Here is a 15,158-nt window from a genome sequence, read left to right as displayed (position 1 = left end):
AATGCCCGACCACGGCAGAAGATATAGAAGAGATGAGTATCATCCCCTATGCCTCAGCCATAGGTTCTATTATGTATGCCATGCTGTGTACCAGACCTGATGTAAACCTTGCCGTAAGTTTGGTAGGAAGGTACCAAAGTAATCCCGGCAAGGAACACTGGACAGCGGTCAAGAATATCCTGAAGTACCTGAAAAGGACAAAGGACATGTTTCTCGTTTATGGAGGTGACGAAGAGCTCGTCGTAAAGGGTTACGTCGACGCTAGCTTCGACACAGATCTGGATGACTCTAAGTCACAAACCGGATACGTGTATATGTTGAATGGTGGAGCAGTGAGCTGGTGCAGCTGCAAACAGAGCGTCGTGGCGGGATCTACATGTGAAGCAGAGTACATGGCAGCCTCGGAGGCAGCACATGAAGCAATATGGATGAAGGAGTTCATCACCGACCTCGGAGTCATACCCAATGCGTCGGGGCCAATCAAACTCTTTTGTGACAACACTGGAGCTATTGCACTTGCCAAGGAGCCCAGGTTTCACAAGAAGACAAGGCACATCAAGCGTCGCTTCAACTCCATTCGTGAAAATGTTCAAAATGGAGACATAGAGATTTGTAAAGTACATACGGACCTGAATGTAGCAGATCCGTTGACTAAACCTCTCCCTAGGGCAAAACATGATCAACACCAGAATTCCATGGGTGTTCGATTCATCACAATGTAACTAGATTATTGACTCTAGTGCAAGTGGGAGACTGTTGGAAATATGCCCTAGAGGCAATAATAAAAGTATTATTATTATATTTCTTTGTTCATGATAATTGTATTTATTCATGCTATAACTGTATTATCCGGAAATCGTAATACACGTGTGAATACATAGACCATAATATGTCCCTAGTAAGCCTCTAGTTGACTAGCTCGTTGATCAACAGATAGTCATGGTTTCCTGGCTATGGACATTGGATGTCATTGATAACGGGATCACATCATTAGGAGAATGATGTGATGGACAAGACCCAATCCTAAGCATAGCACAAAGATCGTGTAGTTCGTTTGCTAGAGCTTTTCCAAATGTCAAGTATCTTTTCCTTTGACCATGAGATCGTGTAACTCCCGGATACCGTAGGAGTGCTTTGGGTGTATCAAACGTCACAACGTAACTGGGTGACTATAAAGGTGCATTACAGGTATCTCCGAAAGTGTCTGTTGGGTTGACACGGATCGAGACTGGGATTTGTCACTCCATATAACGGAGAGGTATCACTGGGCCCACTCGGTAATGCATCATCATTATGAGCTCAAGGTGACCAAGTGGTTGATCATGGGATCATGCATTACGGTACGAGTAAAGTGACTTGCCGGTAACGAGATTGAACAAGGTATTGGGATACCGACGATCGAGTCTCGGGCAAGTAACATACCGATTGACAAAGGGAATTGTATACGGGGTTGATTAATCCTCGACATTGTGGTTCATCCGATGAGATCATCGTGGAGCATGTGGGAGCCATCATGGGTATCCAGATCCCGCTGTTGGTTATTGACCGGAGAGTCGTCTCGGTCATGTCTGCTTGTCTCCCGAACCCGTAGGGTCTACACACTTAAGGTTCGGTGACGCTAGGGTTATGAAGATATGAATATGCAGTAACCCGAATGTTGTTCGGAGTCCCGGATGAGATCCCAGACGTCACGAGGAGTTCCGGAATGGTCCGGAGGTAAAGAATTATATATATAGGAAGTGCTGTTTCGGCCATCGAGACAAGTTTCGGGGTTATCGGTATTGTACCGGGACCACCGGAGGGGTCCCGGGGGCCCACCGGGTGGGGCCACCTGTCCCGGGGGGCCACATGGGCTGTAGGGGGTGCGCCTTGGCCTTCATGGGCCAAGGGCACCAGCCCTACTAGGCCCATGCGCCTAGGGTTTCCACCACGGAGCAGTCCAAGTGGTGGAAGGCACCCCGAGGTGCCTTGGGGGGGAGGGAAACCCTCCCCTGGCCGCCGCACCTAGGAGATTGGATCTCCTAGGCTGCGCACCACCCCCCCTTGGCCCTCCTATATATAGTGGGGGAGAGGAGGGATTTCATATCTCAGCCTTTGGTGCTTCCTCTCTCCCCGTTACGTCTCTCTCGTAGTATAGGCGAAGCCCTGCTACTGTGACGCCCTGCATCCACCACCACGCCGTCGTGTTGCTGGATCTTCATCAACCTCTCTTCCCCCCTTGCTGGATCAAGAAAGGAGGAGACGTCATCCGTTCTGTACGTGTGTTGAACGTGGAGGCACCGTCCGTTCGGTGCTAAGATCATCGGTGATTTGAATCACGTCGTGTTCGACTACATCATCCCCGTTCTTTGAACGCTTCCGCTCGCGATCTACAAGGTACGTAGATGCATCTAATCACTCGTTGCTAGATGAACTCCTAGATGGATCTTGGTGAAACCGTAGGAAAATTTTTGTTTTCTGCTACGTTCCCCAACATACCCAAGGGGAGCAAACTTCAAGCTTGTAGGGTATTCGGATTCTGATTGGGCGGGAGACAAAGTGGATAGGAAGTCCACTTCCGGAGGGTGCCAATTCCTTGGTTGCTCTTTGGTAAGTTGGTCTTCTAAAAAGCAAAGTTGTGTGTCTCTATCGTCCACCGAAGCAGAGTATGTAGCGGCCGGTAGTTGTTGTGCACAACTCTTATGGATGAGGCAAACTTTAAAGGATTACGGTGTCATTTGTGACAAAGTGCCTCTTTGGTGTGACAATGAAAGTGCCATCAAGATCTCTCTCAACCCGGTGCAACACTTCAAGACGAAGCATATTGAGATTCGATATCACTTCATCCGGGATCACATTAGGTGAGGAGAGATCGAGCTCAACTATGTCAACACTCATGATAACCTTGCAGATATTTTCACGAAGCCCTTGGATGAAGCAAGATTTCGCGAGTTAAGGCATGAGCTAAATATCATTGATTCGAGCAATGTGACTTGAACCCTTGCACACCCCACCACACTCAACTTGTTGTCTAGTTTAGATGTAGGCATGGACATAGGGGGTGTTGTTCTCTCAATGAACTCTCCCTCCCCCCATTATGCACAAATTGATCAAGTCTTTCACATTAGCCATTGTTGATGGTACTTGCGCTTCAAAGACGAGTTTTGGTCATGGGCCCAAGGTTAAAATATTCACGGCGCCATACCTCTTGACTCAAACATAGGTGGCCTCGGCCACCGCCCTCTCTTGAAGAGGTGTGTCTTGGCCTTTTGCTGGTGTGTTCTCTCTTCTTCTTGCCTTCTTTTTGTTTTTCTTTCGAGCTAAGCCGTGTTGTTTAGTTGCCGTGGCGTGCTGGGCGGTACTACCGCTGGTGGAGCGCGGTACTACCGCTTATAAGCGGTACTACCGCCCCCCAGCGCGGTACTACCGCTGAGGGACGGGACCGGGGGGTTATATCGGGGCAGGGGGACGTTTCTTCTCCCCCATACCCATTCGCTTTGCCCCCTCGTTCCTCTTCCTCTCTCCAGCCTCGCATCGCCGCGGGAGGACTCCGGCGGATCTTCGTCTCCGGGGCGTCCCTCTCCATTTCCTTCGGTGGAGTCGATCCCCACCTCGTTCTCTTGCCATGGATGCCGGTATTGCCCCTGTTCCTTCTCTCCTTTTGTCTCGTTTTCATATTTTGCGTCTTAGGGGCAATGGTGGTTGCATCTCTAGATTTTTGGCTAAATCTAGGCTTGAGTAGGTTGGAGAAGGCAACTAGACTATCTAGATTAGAGTTTGGTAGGAATATTTTTGAATTTGGCAGGCCGGTAGTGCCGGATCTGACCACGGTAGTAGGGAACTGTTGTTTCCCCGCCTCGAGCGGTACTACCGCTCTCTTTGGAGCGGTACTGCCGCTTGGGCAGTACTGCCGCATGCATGGCGCGGTACTACCGCTGCCTGCCAAGTTCCATCATGTTCCTGCCATACCTTGATCCTTTTGTTGTGTTTGTTGGCTTATGCTCGTTCTTTCTGGTTGTTTTGTGTTTTCTTGTGTTTGGTTCCAGGTGATGATCATCCTGAGCAGCAGGTCCGCTGTGTCAACCCCGGGCGTGCAACGTCAACGCGCTACCACACCTCTGAGCCAGCAGGTGGTTCCTCTAGCACTCAACCGCCACCAGCAGGCGCATCCGCAAGTGCACCTCCACCACCTCAGCAGTCGAAGAGATCCGCCAGCAAGCCAAAGGGAAAGACTGTGACTGAGATGACTGCCAAGGAGTTTGGGAAAAGCGTCGCCGCAACCCCTATGAGGCGGACCAAGATCCCACTTTGGTCAACCGCCCATTCTGGAACCGCTTTCAGTTTGCCATCTATTTTGATGTGATCAAGGCCAGGAAGAATCTCTATGTTGATGTTCGCTCCATCGACACTGATGCCATGTAGAAGGACCCTGAGTACTTTGGCAAAGCCCTTCAGATGTGTAATCAGCTGAACATTCTCAGGATCATGCAGTTCAACAAGGATTTCGATGCAGACTTGGTGGCCCAATTCTTTGCTACCGTTCATCTTGGAACTGATGCTGACTGGACTCTGACTTGGATGACCAATGGCAAGTTGCTTTCCGTCAAGTGGAAGGCCTTCATGGAGTTACTTGATGTGGAAGATAACGGGCTTGAGACTCCAGTAGGCTTCCGCCCTCACCGCAATGCTACATCCACTCACAAGCAAGCCCTTTGGCCCTACTGCACTGTGAAGGTTCACCCAGTGACCAAGAAGGAAACCTATGAGCTGTCTACGTATATGTACGTTCTTCATCGTGTCTTCCGTGAGATTCTCTTCCCTCGCATCGGGAATCTGGATCAGGTCCACTCCTATCTCATGGACATGCTTCTTTTCTGCCAGCATGAGAAGGAAGCAAACACTGGAGAGAGCCTGGACATTTCTCATGTTATGTGGTCTGAACTTCTCTCTGCCATTTCTGAGCGCAAGTGCCCGATATATGGTCCATTCATCATGAGGCTCATTGAGAAGGCCTGGGCTCGTGTCTATCCCAGAGTGTTGCTGGAAACTGGAGACTTGGTTTCTCATGAGATCAAGCGTCTGAAGAAGAAGGACAATTGGGGCACCCCAGCGCCTAAACCCGGGGGTCCATCTACTGCTGCTGCTGCCACGAAAGCTAAGGGTGAGGCTGCAACTGATGATCACGAGGAGGACTTTGGAACCGCTAGTGCAGAACCTTCTTGGGCAAAGAAGCTCAAACGCAAGATGAAGAAGCTTTTCTGCATGGAGTCTCATGGTCAGTACATGACTCATGTGGCTGAGAAGCAGGCTAGGGTGCGCCACAAGGAGCTCATGCGTCACCTGGGTGCGACCATTGTCAGCGGTTCTGAGGGATAGATCACTGAAGAGGAAGAATGGATTCACCAGCATTGCCCTTGGACTGATTCAGACGCCGAGCAGTTTCCGACCAACGACGGAGATGCAGATGATCACGCTGAGATGTGATGTTCGAGATCCTCAACTGGCCATCACCTGGAGCCGTAGCAACGCTCTTTGCCCTTTTGGTGTCTCGATGCCAAAGTGGGAGAGAGTTAGGGATTTGGGTTGTTGCTGTGTTGCGAGTGTGTCTTTGTGTCTTGTGTTTTCTCGTGTGTTCTCTAGTTGTCTTTGTTTGGTTTGGTTTGGTTTGGTGCCAGTGAGACCTAAGTTCTAGTCATATGGTGTGAGACATATGCTCCCTATCGCTACCTTATTACTTATGTCTATTCAGTACTGTAGTATCTTATGAGTTGCATGCTTATCCTGTGTTTTACCCTTCTCTCTTATATCATGTGCTTAGAATTGTTGGACTATAAAATATAGGGGGAGTGTTGATCCGGATGTGTGTGTCTTGCATTCCAAAGGCTCCACTAACTAGGTGCACACATTCAGGGGGAGCCCGTCTATATTTTGTAGTTCCAAGTATCCTTACTTTTATATCTTTTTTTGTGCAAATCCCTAGTTGTCATCAATCCACCAAAAAGGGGGAGATTGTCGAGGCATCTCTCTCTCGATGTGGTTTTGGTGATTGATGACAACGTGTTTGCGGACTAATCATGTGCTTTGAGCGTTTCAGAGATTCATCCTTGGCACGAGACGATTTCTTCCCCTCGGAGTGTCGTTCAAGACGGTGTAACTCTTTCATTTCTCTTTCGGTGGTCTAGTTGCGTAGAGGGCACCGTACTATCAAGAGGGGGTCCGCTGTGGTATTGCTTGGGTGGAATCAACACGTATACTTCCGCTTCTCACCCTCAGAGCTCTTCCGCTTCATGGATAGATCTTTTCTCTCTTGTGTGTCTTGTCTGGGTCCCCGCGGTAGTGCCGTGCTACCCAGCGGTAGTACCGCTGAGGGGTCACAAGCGGCAGTACCGCTTCGCAGCGGTAGTACCGTCGGTGACTCCGCAGTTGTACTACCGCTGGCCTGCCTAGCTCCTCCTCGACTTCCGCTTCAACGGAGAGATCTTTTCTCTCTTGTGTGTCTTGTATGGGTCCCAGCGATAGTACCGTGCTACCCAGCAGTAGTACCACTCAGGGGTCACAAGCGGCAGTACCGCTCCGCAGCGGTAGTACCGCCGGTGACTCCGTAGCTGTACTACCGCTGGCCTGCCTGGCCCCTACCGCCTTGACTCGAGGGCTCTTTTTCTCGTGCCGGGATTTGCGGCACTAGTTGCGGTAGTAGAGGTGGTAGTACCGCTTCTCAGCGGTAGTACCGCCCTTACCACCGCGGTAGTACCGCTCTGGGTCCAGGTCCCCGCTTCTCTCCTCTGCGCGGCAGTACCGCTAGTTGGTACGGCAGTACCGCTGGCTCAGTGGTAGTACCGCCCCCCAAGCGGTACTACCACCCTCTACGGGGCTGTTTAGTGGGGCAACGGTTGGATTGTTGCCCCCACTATAAAAGGGGGTCCCCTTCTTCCCCGTTAACCTACCTCTTCCCTCTCAAGCTCCATTAATGCTCCAAGCTCCATTTTCACCCGATCTATCTCTCTAGCCAATCAAACTTGTTGATTTGCTCGGGAGTGGTTGAGAAGGCCCCGATCTACACTTCCACCAAGAGATTTTCGATTCCCCCACCTATCCCTAGCGGATCTTGTTACTCTTGGGTGTTTGAGCACCCTAGACGGTTGAGGTCACCACGGAGCCATAGTCCATTGTGGTGAAGCTTCGTGGTATTGTTGGGAGCCTCCGATTAAGTTGTGGAGATTGCCCCAACCTTGTTTGTAAAGGTCCGGTCGCCACCTTCAAGGGCACCAATAGTGGAATCACGGCATCTCGCATTGTGTGAGGGCATGAGGAGAATACGGTGGCCCTAGTGGCTTCTTGGGGAGCATTGTGCCTCCACACCGCTCTAACGGAGACGTACTTCCCCTCAAAAGGAAGGAACTTCGGTAACACATCCTCGTCTTCACCGGATTCACTCTTGGTTATTTCTTACCTTTACTTGTGCAAGCTCTTTAGTGTTATTTCTCTTGCTTGCTTGTTTGTTTGTTGTTATTGCATCATATAGGTTGCTCACCTAGTTGCACATCTAGACAACCTACTTTGATGCAAATTTTAATTTGGTAAAGAAAAGTTAAAAATTGTTAGTTGCCTATTCACCCCCCCCCCTCTAGTCAACCATATCGATCCTTTCACAAGGAAACAATGTAACGAAAACAGAATCTGTCAAAAATAGAACAGTCTGTAGTAATCTGAATAATGACTATACTTCTGTAACTCTAAAAGTTCTGAAAATTTAGGACAATGTGGAAAATTGTGCATCAATCATGTGTAAAACAACCAGTTCAAAAACACTTTCCAGTGAATTTAAGGGCCAGTTCTTTTGTAGCTTCTAGCAGCTTATTGTCAAAATAAGCTAGAAGCTCAAAAGAACTCATTTTGGAGAAGCTATCTTAGCTTATTTCCACCTCCCCCTCCTTCATAATGGAAAAAGCTAGGGGAGGATAGCTTCCCGCAGCTTCTCATTTAAAAACGAAAGGGTATAGCTTGTTGCCATTATTGTTTCCCCCGAGGAAAATGATTCGCTCGTCCTCTTGCTCGCTCGTCTTGCACAGGAGAGGCGCTCACAACGACAGAGAAGCTAGGGTTCCTCCCTAGGCCAGCAGCCGCCGCCGGCCGCCGTCGATCCCATCCCTCCCTCCGCCGCCGCCACGATGGACGGCGGGTTGGCTACCCACCGCTGTTGCACCTCCCTCTCGCGCCTCACTAGGCAACCCGTCTTCCCCATCTGCTTCCAGCCTTCATGATTGCTCCGGCCGACACCCCACTCCGGCAGCCTCTGCCGCCAAGACATGGACGAAGAGTAGCAACTCCAGCGCCCTATTCTACCACTCAATCCGCAACATCCTTCATGCAGGAGCAGCAACTCGTCGGAGCAGAGGCTCCTCTGCCTTTTCTCCCCACAAATTTTTGCTTTTCCCCTTTAGATTAGATGTACTCCCGGATGTGCTGCTGCTAGATGTTGATGTGTGATGCTAGATGAAGCTGATTAGGTGTTAGTAGCCCTCATGTGGTCAATTTGATAAACAAATTTCAGTTTGGGATGTACTACTATATTTTGTTTTTCCTCTAGATTAGATTACCTCTGAACTGCTAGATGACGTTGATGCACTGGTAGGTGAGTATTATTTGTATTTGACAGTAGGCCTGTTTCAATAAATACGAATAAATTCTCTATTTCAAAGAATATCATTAATGAGACAACATTACACTTCAAGGGCATTATAGACTTTTCACTGGCTATACCACAGATAAGCTGCATTGAAAAGAACTCGCTAGCTTATTATCCGGGGCTTATTTCCACAGGAGCTTATTTGGGACTTATTTCCACAGGAGCTTATTTCCACATCATAGCTCAAAAGAACTGGCCCTAAACAATTCTGCTACTAGGCGCAAAAGTTTTTGTTTTTTCACAGAATCAAATCAACTATCATGCAAATCATCCCAAAGGCTTTACTTGGCACAAACAGTAATTTAAACACAAAAACACAACCATAACAGTAGCATAATTGTGTGCACACACGAAAAACAAAAAAGGATAACTATTGGGTTGTCTCCCAACAAGCTCTTTCTTTATATCCATTAAGATGGGCTTGAGATCTTACTGATGCTCACATGAAAGATAATAATTGAAACACAAATTAGAGCATTATGTAGCAAGTGAAAAACACATTTAAGTCTAACATACTTCCTATGCATATGCATTTTATAAGCAAATAAATTATCAAGACAACAAATATCTAGCATATGCAAGGGAGAAGAATAAAACATTGACGATCTCAACATAATGAGAGGTAATTTTGTAACATGGGAATTTCTTCAACCATATTTTCCTCTCTCGTAATAATTACATGTAGGATCATATTCAAATTCAACAATGTAGCTATCATAAACAATATTCTCTTTATGATCCACATGCATATTTTTTTATAATCTTCCAAGATAATGGGATTAACGTTAACTAAAGTCATGACCTCTTCAAACCCACTTTTATCGATAATTTCGTGACATTGAATACTCTCCAAATATGTGGGATTCTTTTTTCCTAAAGTTGACACTCTTCCAAACCCACTTTCAATATTATTGAAAACATTATTATCAATTTCATATTCATCATGAGGCTTAAATAAATTTTCAAGATCATAAGAAGCATCACCCTAATTATGATCATTACAATGAGTAGTGGACATAACAAAATCATCATCCCCAAGCTTGGGGTTTTGCATATCGTTAACACAATTACCATTAATAAAATTTATAATAACATCATTACAATCATGTTTTCCATTCAAGGCGCTATCGTGAATCACTTTATAAATTCTTCTTTTAACACTTCATCACAATTTTTAGATTCACGAATTTTAAGCAAAATTTCATAATGATAATCTAGTGCACTCAACTCACTAGAAATTGGTTCATCACGATTGGATCTTTTAAAAATATTAGCAAGAGGAAGAGGATCCATCTTATTTTTCTTATTTCTTTTCTGTTCTTTTGAGTGTTGTCATGAAGACAATAAAAGCACGCAAGCAAACGAACAAAAGGCAAGCGATTTTTTTTGTGTTTTTTTGTAAGAACATTTTAGAAGTGGGGGAGATGAAAATAAGAGGAAAATGACAAATAATGTAAATGCAAGGAGATGAAATTTTATGTGATGGTACTTGATAGGTTTTGGTGATGTCTCCCCAACAACGGTGCTAGAAATTTTTCCTGCTATTTGTGAGCTGCGTTGGGATTTCCCCAAAGAGGAGACGATGATGCAATACAGTAGAGATAAGTATTTCCCTCAGTTAAAAACCAAGGTTATCAATCCAGTAGGAGAACATCGCAACACCTCGTTAGCAGTACATACACACAAGATAACAAATACTTGCACCCAACACAAACAAGGGGTTGTCAATCCCTTGGCGGTTAATTGCAAGGATCAAATCTCGTAATGATGGATAGATAAATAAAATACAAAATAAATTAGAGTAAATAAAATTACAACAATGTATTTTTTGGATTTTAATATATGATAAAGATAAGACCCATGGACCATAGTTTTCACTAGAGGCTTCTCTCTTGAACATAGCATACGGTGGGTAAACAAATTACTGTTGGGCAATTGATAGAAAAGCGAATAATTATGACGATATACAAGGCAATGATCATGTATATAGGCATCACGTCTGAGACAAGTAGACTTACTCCTGTCTGCATCTACTACTATTACTCCATACATCAACCGCTATCCGGCATGCATATAGAATATTAAGTTCATAAAGAACGGAGTAACGCCTTAAGCAAGACGACATGATGTAGACAAAGTAAACTCAATAAATATGAATAAAACCTATCGTTTTATCCTTAATTGCAACGATACAAATATGTGTCATGTCCCCTTCTGTCACTGGGATTAAGCACCGCAAGATCGAACCCAACACAAAGCACCTCTCCCATTGCAAGACAAATCAATCTAGTTGGTCAAACCAAATCAATAGATCAGAGAGAAATACAAAGCTATCATAATCATGCATAAAAGAGTTTAAAGAAGACTCAAATAACATTCATAGATAATCTGATCATAAACCCACAATTCATTGGATCCCAACAAACACACCACAAAAAATGATCACATCAAATAGATGTCCAAGAACATCAAGGAGAATATTGTATTGAAGATCAAAGAGAGAGAAGAAGCCATCTAGTTATGATGTAGAGGCCCTCCGTGATCGATTGCCCTCCGACAGAGTACCGGAAAAGGCCTCCAGATGGGATCTCACAAGAACAAAAGCTTACGACGGCGAAAAAAGTATTTTGGGTGGCTCTTTGTTGGTTTCCCGATTTTAGAGAATCTACAGAGCTGAAATTAGGTCAAACGGAGGAACGAGGGGCCCACGAGGTCCCGGGCGCCCATGTGGCTCATGGCCCACTCCTTTGCCTTCTAGTCTCTTCCCGAAGCTTCTAGTGTCTCTTATGTCTAGAAAAAATCGTCAAAAAGTTTCGTGGCATTTGGACTTCGTTTGGTACTGATTTCCTGAAAAACCAAAAACAGGCAAAAAACAACATCTGGCACTTGGTGCTAAGTTAATAGGTTAGTCCAAATATATATATATAATTTCATAATAAACATCTAAGATTGATACTATAATATCGTGGAACAATCAAAGATTATAGATACGTTGGAGACGTATCAACGAACAGCAACGCCTCGACATGACAAGATGTCGGGCCCCAACAATTCATTGTAAGCTGCTAACTCGTAGCACACTAGGCCGACGGTCAGCGCGCCCTGATGGAAACACCCAGCTAGTCCCCCCACCACCACCCCGAGCACATGGGTGAGTCCACTTGGACAAACTCGTCGTAGGGGTGGGGATGACCGACACGGGAGGTGGCAGCAACATCCAAAGAGCGGTAGGCGCTATTCCTCACGCAAGGACAGCAACGGCCAGTCATCGGTGGCTCGGATCCAAGCACTCGCGCAGTCTTAGCATGGGTACAACCCTCTAGATGAGCTGCGTCTAGGGTGCACCTCGTTGAAGGAGGTGATGAGTCCAATTTTGCATCATATTTTACTTCTTGTTTTGCATTGCAGTTATAGGATTTGGGGGATTTTATTGTGTTCGTACATCCTCTTTGGTTGATTCTATCGGGATCCTAATGAAGGAGAATATTTGAGGCGTTAAAGAAGAGAACCTCATTATGTGGTTAAAACCGCACTAATCAGTGTGATAATAACCTACCAAACGAAGCAACAATGAAGTGGTAGGAAAAGCTGCAGCAATGGAGCTTTCGGAGGCAATACGGTGTCTAGTACGAGCGCGCCTGATGTACCAGCTCACATACCACGAGGCGCCCCCATCCCCTGACCGACTACTTCAACCCCGTGCCGTCGGATCGCGGATAGGAGACACAAATAGATCAGAATACGCACCAAAACCAATAACCCTAGCCTTCGAAGGGGCAATCTGCATAACTACTCTGCCATGCCATCAACCTGGTCGTGGAGACTCCAATATCAACAATCGTCATCATCATCACCCCTCTATTAATCTCTTTGAAGTACCAAAACCCTAGGTGGATTCTTACATGTTTTACATTGATCATGTATTCATCCATGATTGCCATGATTATGCCTATGATGCTTGTTGTATCTATGTCTGAGTAACTCCCCTAATTCTCGGGGATATGAAGGAACCCTAGTATGTTTAGGTGATGAACGATGATAGGATATGAAATCCTGTTTTGTATGTTTATGTTAATGTTCTTCCAATGTTGTGTAAGGTCAACCACTCGACATTTTCCTTTATGGATGGAAGCATATTACTATCATTGCAAGATGGTGGGTTGAGGAGGTACTGTAGTGACAGAAGCTAGCTCCCTCCTCCCTTGATCTCTTGATAGGTGATTATGGAAAACCTCTTTTAGCTACATCCACGGAGAGACCCTTAATCACTATTGTCGTAACCTAAATGTAGGGAGGAACAGTGGTGGCGTATGTGATATGTAGGGTTGCTACATGTATGCATGTATATGTACTTGGCTCCACCCACTCATAGAAACATGTGAAGTGGGTTGGTGATCTGAACCTAGAATTACCCAAAAAGTCACATGCCTGCTTTATAGATAAAGCATCGACCATCATACAACTCGACACCACAACACACACACTCAAGGCAAGATACAAGTGTGTTTATGAACATCTACACTACCCCATAATTCATGGAGGAAGGAACTATCACCGTGGTTGCCCTGTAAGTATTTGTCCGACAAATTTGGACATTTATTGAGTTTTACTAATCGATGGAAGGGATTGGATTGTTGTTAGGGTTTCTAAATCTATCAGGTGTGCTAAATTTGTTGGGGTTTTCTTGTACTTGTAGATTTGAATTGGCAGTTTCCTTATCTGTCGGTCGGGCGTGGATTTGATACATTGAGCACATTTGCAAGGGAATTGACCGGTTTGTAGTGCAAAAAGTATTTTTCATTGTTGCTGGCTAGCTTCGTGTTCAATCCCACATACCAAGAACTAATGGAGCACCTTGAGGCCAAAGTGAAAGATGAGGGCATGAGATCTCACCTTCTGATTGATCATTTGTTACCCACCATAGCCGTAAGGAAGGCATATGTTGCGCCTGAGAAATTTCCAGGTGAGACACTCATCGACATTCCTTCCTTCCTAGCTAGCTAGCCATGAACAAAGATACTATTTGAACCGTACGCTAGCAATATTTGTTGGACTGTGTACTTATACTAACATAGGTTTGGTTAGGATATGGAATATGTCATATATTCCGATTCGTTGCGGCCAAGATAACGCTGAAAGCTCACATCTCACAGACACACGCAACAATACTTAAACTAACTATCAATTATTGTGTCTGATCATCGCTTGAGCAGGCGTGATAGTGGATGACATGAGCAAGCATTTATTCTTCTGTCCTTCCAAGGCGTGCAAGAGTAGAATGAGAAAACGTCACAAGATAGATGGTGTGACGACGTAGCACAAGACCGGCAATAGACTGGCATTGAAGGCCAACAACCTGACTGGTAAGAATAAGGTACTGGTGATCTACGCCAAGTCTGGTGGCGAGCAGGACAAGACCAAATGAGTGACACACAAGTGCCACCTCGGTAACGTCGAGGCAAAGGAGAGGGTTGGTCGTCTGCAAGAATTTCTACCAGATGGCGGAGCCCAAGAAAAGAAAGGTGTCAAGGAGGGAGCATTAGTCTTTTTTTTTGCGGGTAAGGGAGCATTAGTCTTACATGTAAGACTATGCTACCTTTATACCATACCTGGCCATGGGAAGCCCGGCCCGGCCAGCCCGACCCGGCCCGAAAAAGCCCGACCCAGCCCAACGCTGCTCCCGGGCCGGGCTCAGGCCTAGATTTTGAGCCCGATGGTCGGGCCAGGCCGGGCCTGGGCCGTCGTTTTTGCACTTTCCTGAAGGTTGGGCCAGGCCGGCCCGAAGTCCAATGGATTTTTACGTGTTCGGGCCGGGCTCGGGCCCAGAAAACAGGCCTGATGGCCAAGCCCGGGCCTGGGTTTTTTGCGTCAGGCTTGGCTAGGCCCGGCCCGAAGCCCGGCCGGGCCCGAGGTATGGCCAGGTATACTTTATACTAAATATCGATTCTGTCGCTCTACACAACAAATCTACCCCGTGTATTCAAAATCAGAGCGACATCCTTACTTGGAATAACACTTTACAAATGACATGTGTCCGGGCTCTGGCTGTCCCATAGCCAAAGCAACAACGCAGCACTTAGGCCTTGTTTGGTTCGGCTGTGGATTTCTAAAAGTAGCTGTAAAAAAACAGTTATGGAAAATCTGATGTGAAAAAGATGTAGGTCATTTGGCAAACCAGCTGATACAACTTTTTCAGATTTTGGCCCGCAGCGGAATCAGATTTTGGAAAGCACGTCCTGTGCTGCTTCCGCTTTTGGTTCAAATTTTGGCAGCAAATTTTTAGAATCGGATTCTGATGAGTTCGCCCTTTGGTTCAGATTCTGCTGCGCGCGCGGCAGCGAAATCCGTTGATAAAAGCTGAACCAAACAAGGCCTTAGAACACACCTCCAATAGATCGCGAGTCGACACCTGAGTTGCCCACTCATGACAAGCTCCGAAGGCATTCCTCCGAAGACCGAATGAAACTACATCAGCCCACTGTACCACTCATAT

Source organism: Triticum urartu, chromosome 7A (assembly GCF_056163025.1).
Source record: "Triticum urartu cultivar PI428250 chromosome 7A, HENAU_Tu73, whole genome shotgun sequence".
NCBI lineage: Eukaryota > Viridiplantae > Streptophyta > Magnoliopsida > Poales > Poaceae > Triticum > Triticum urartu.
Note: the sequence above shows the minus strand (reverse complement) of the source record.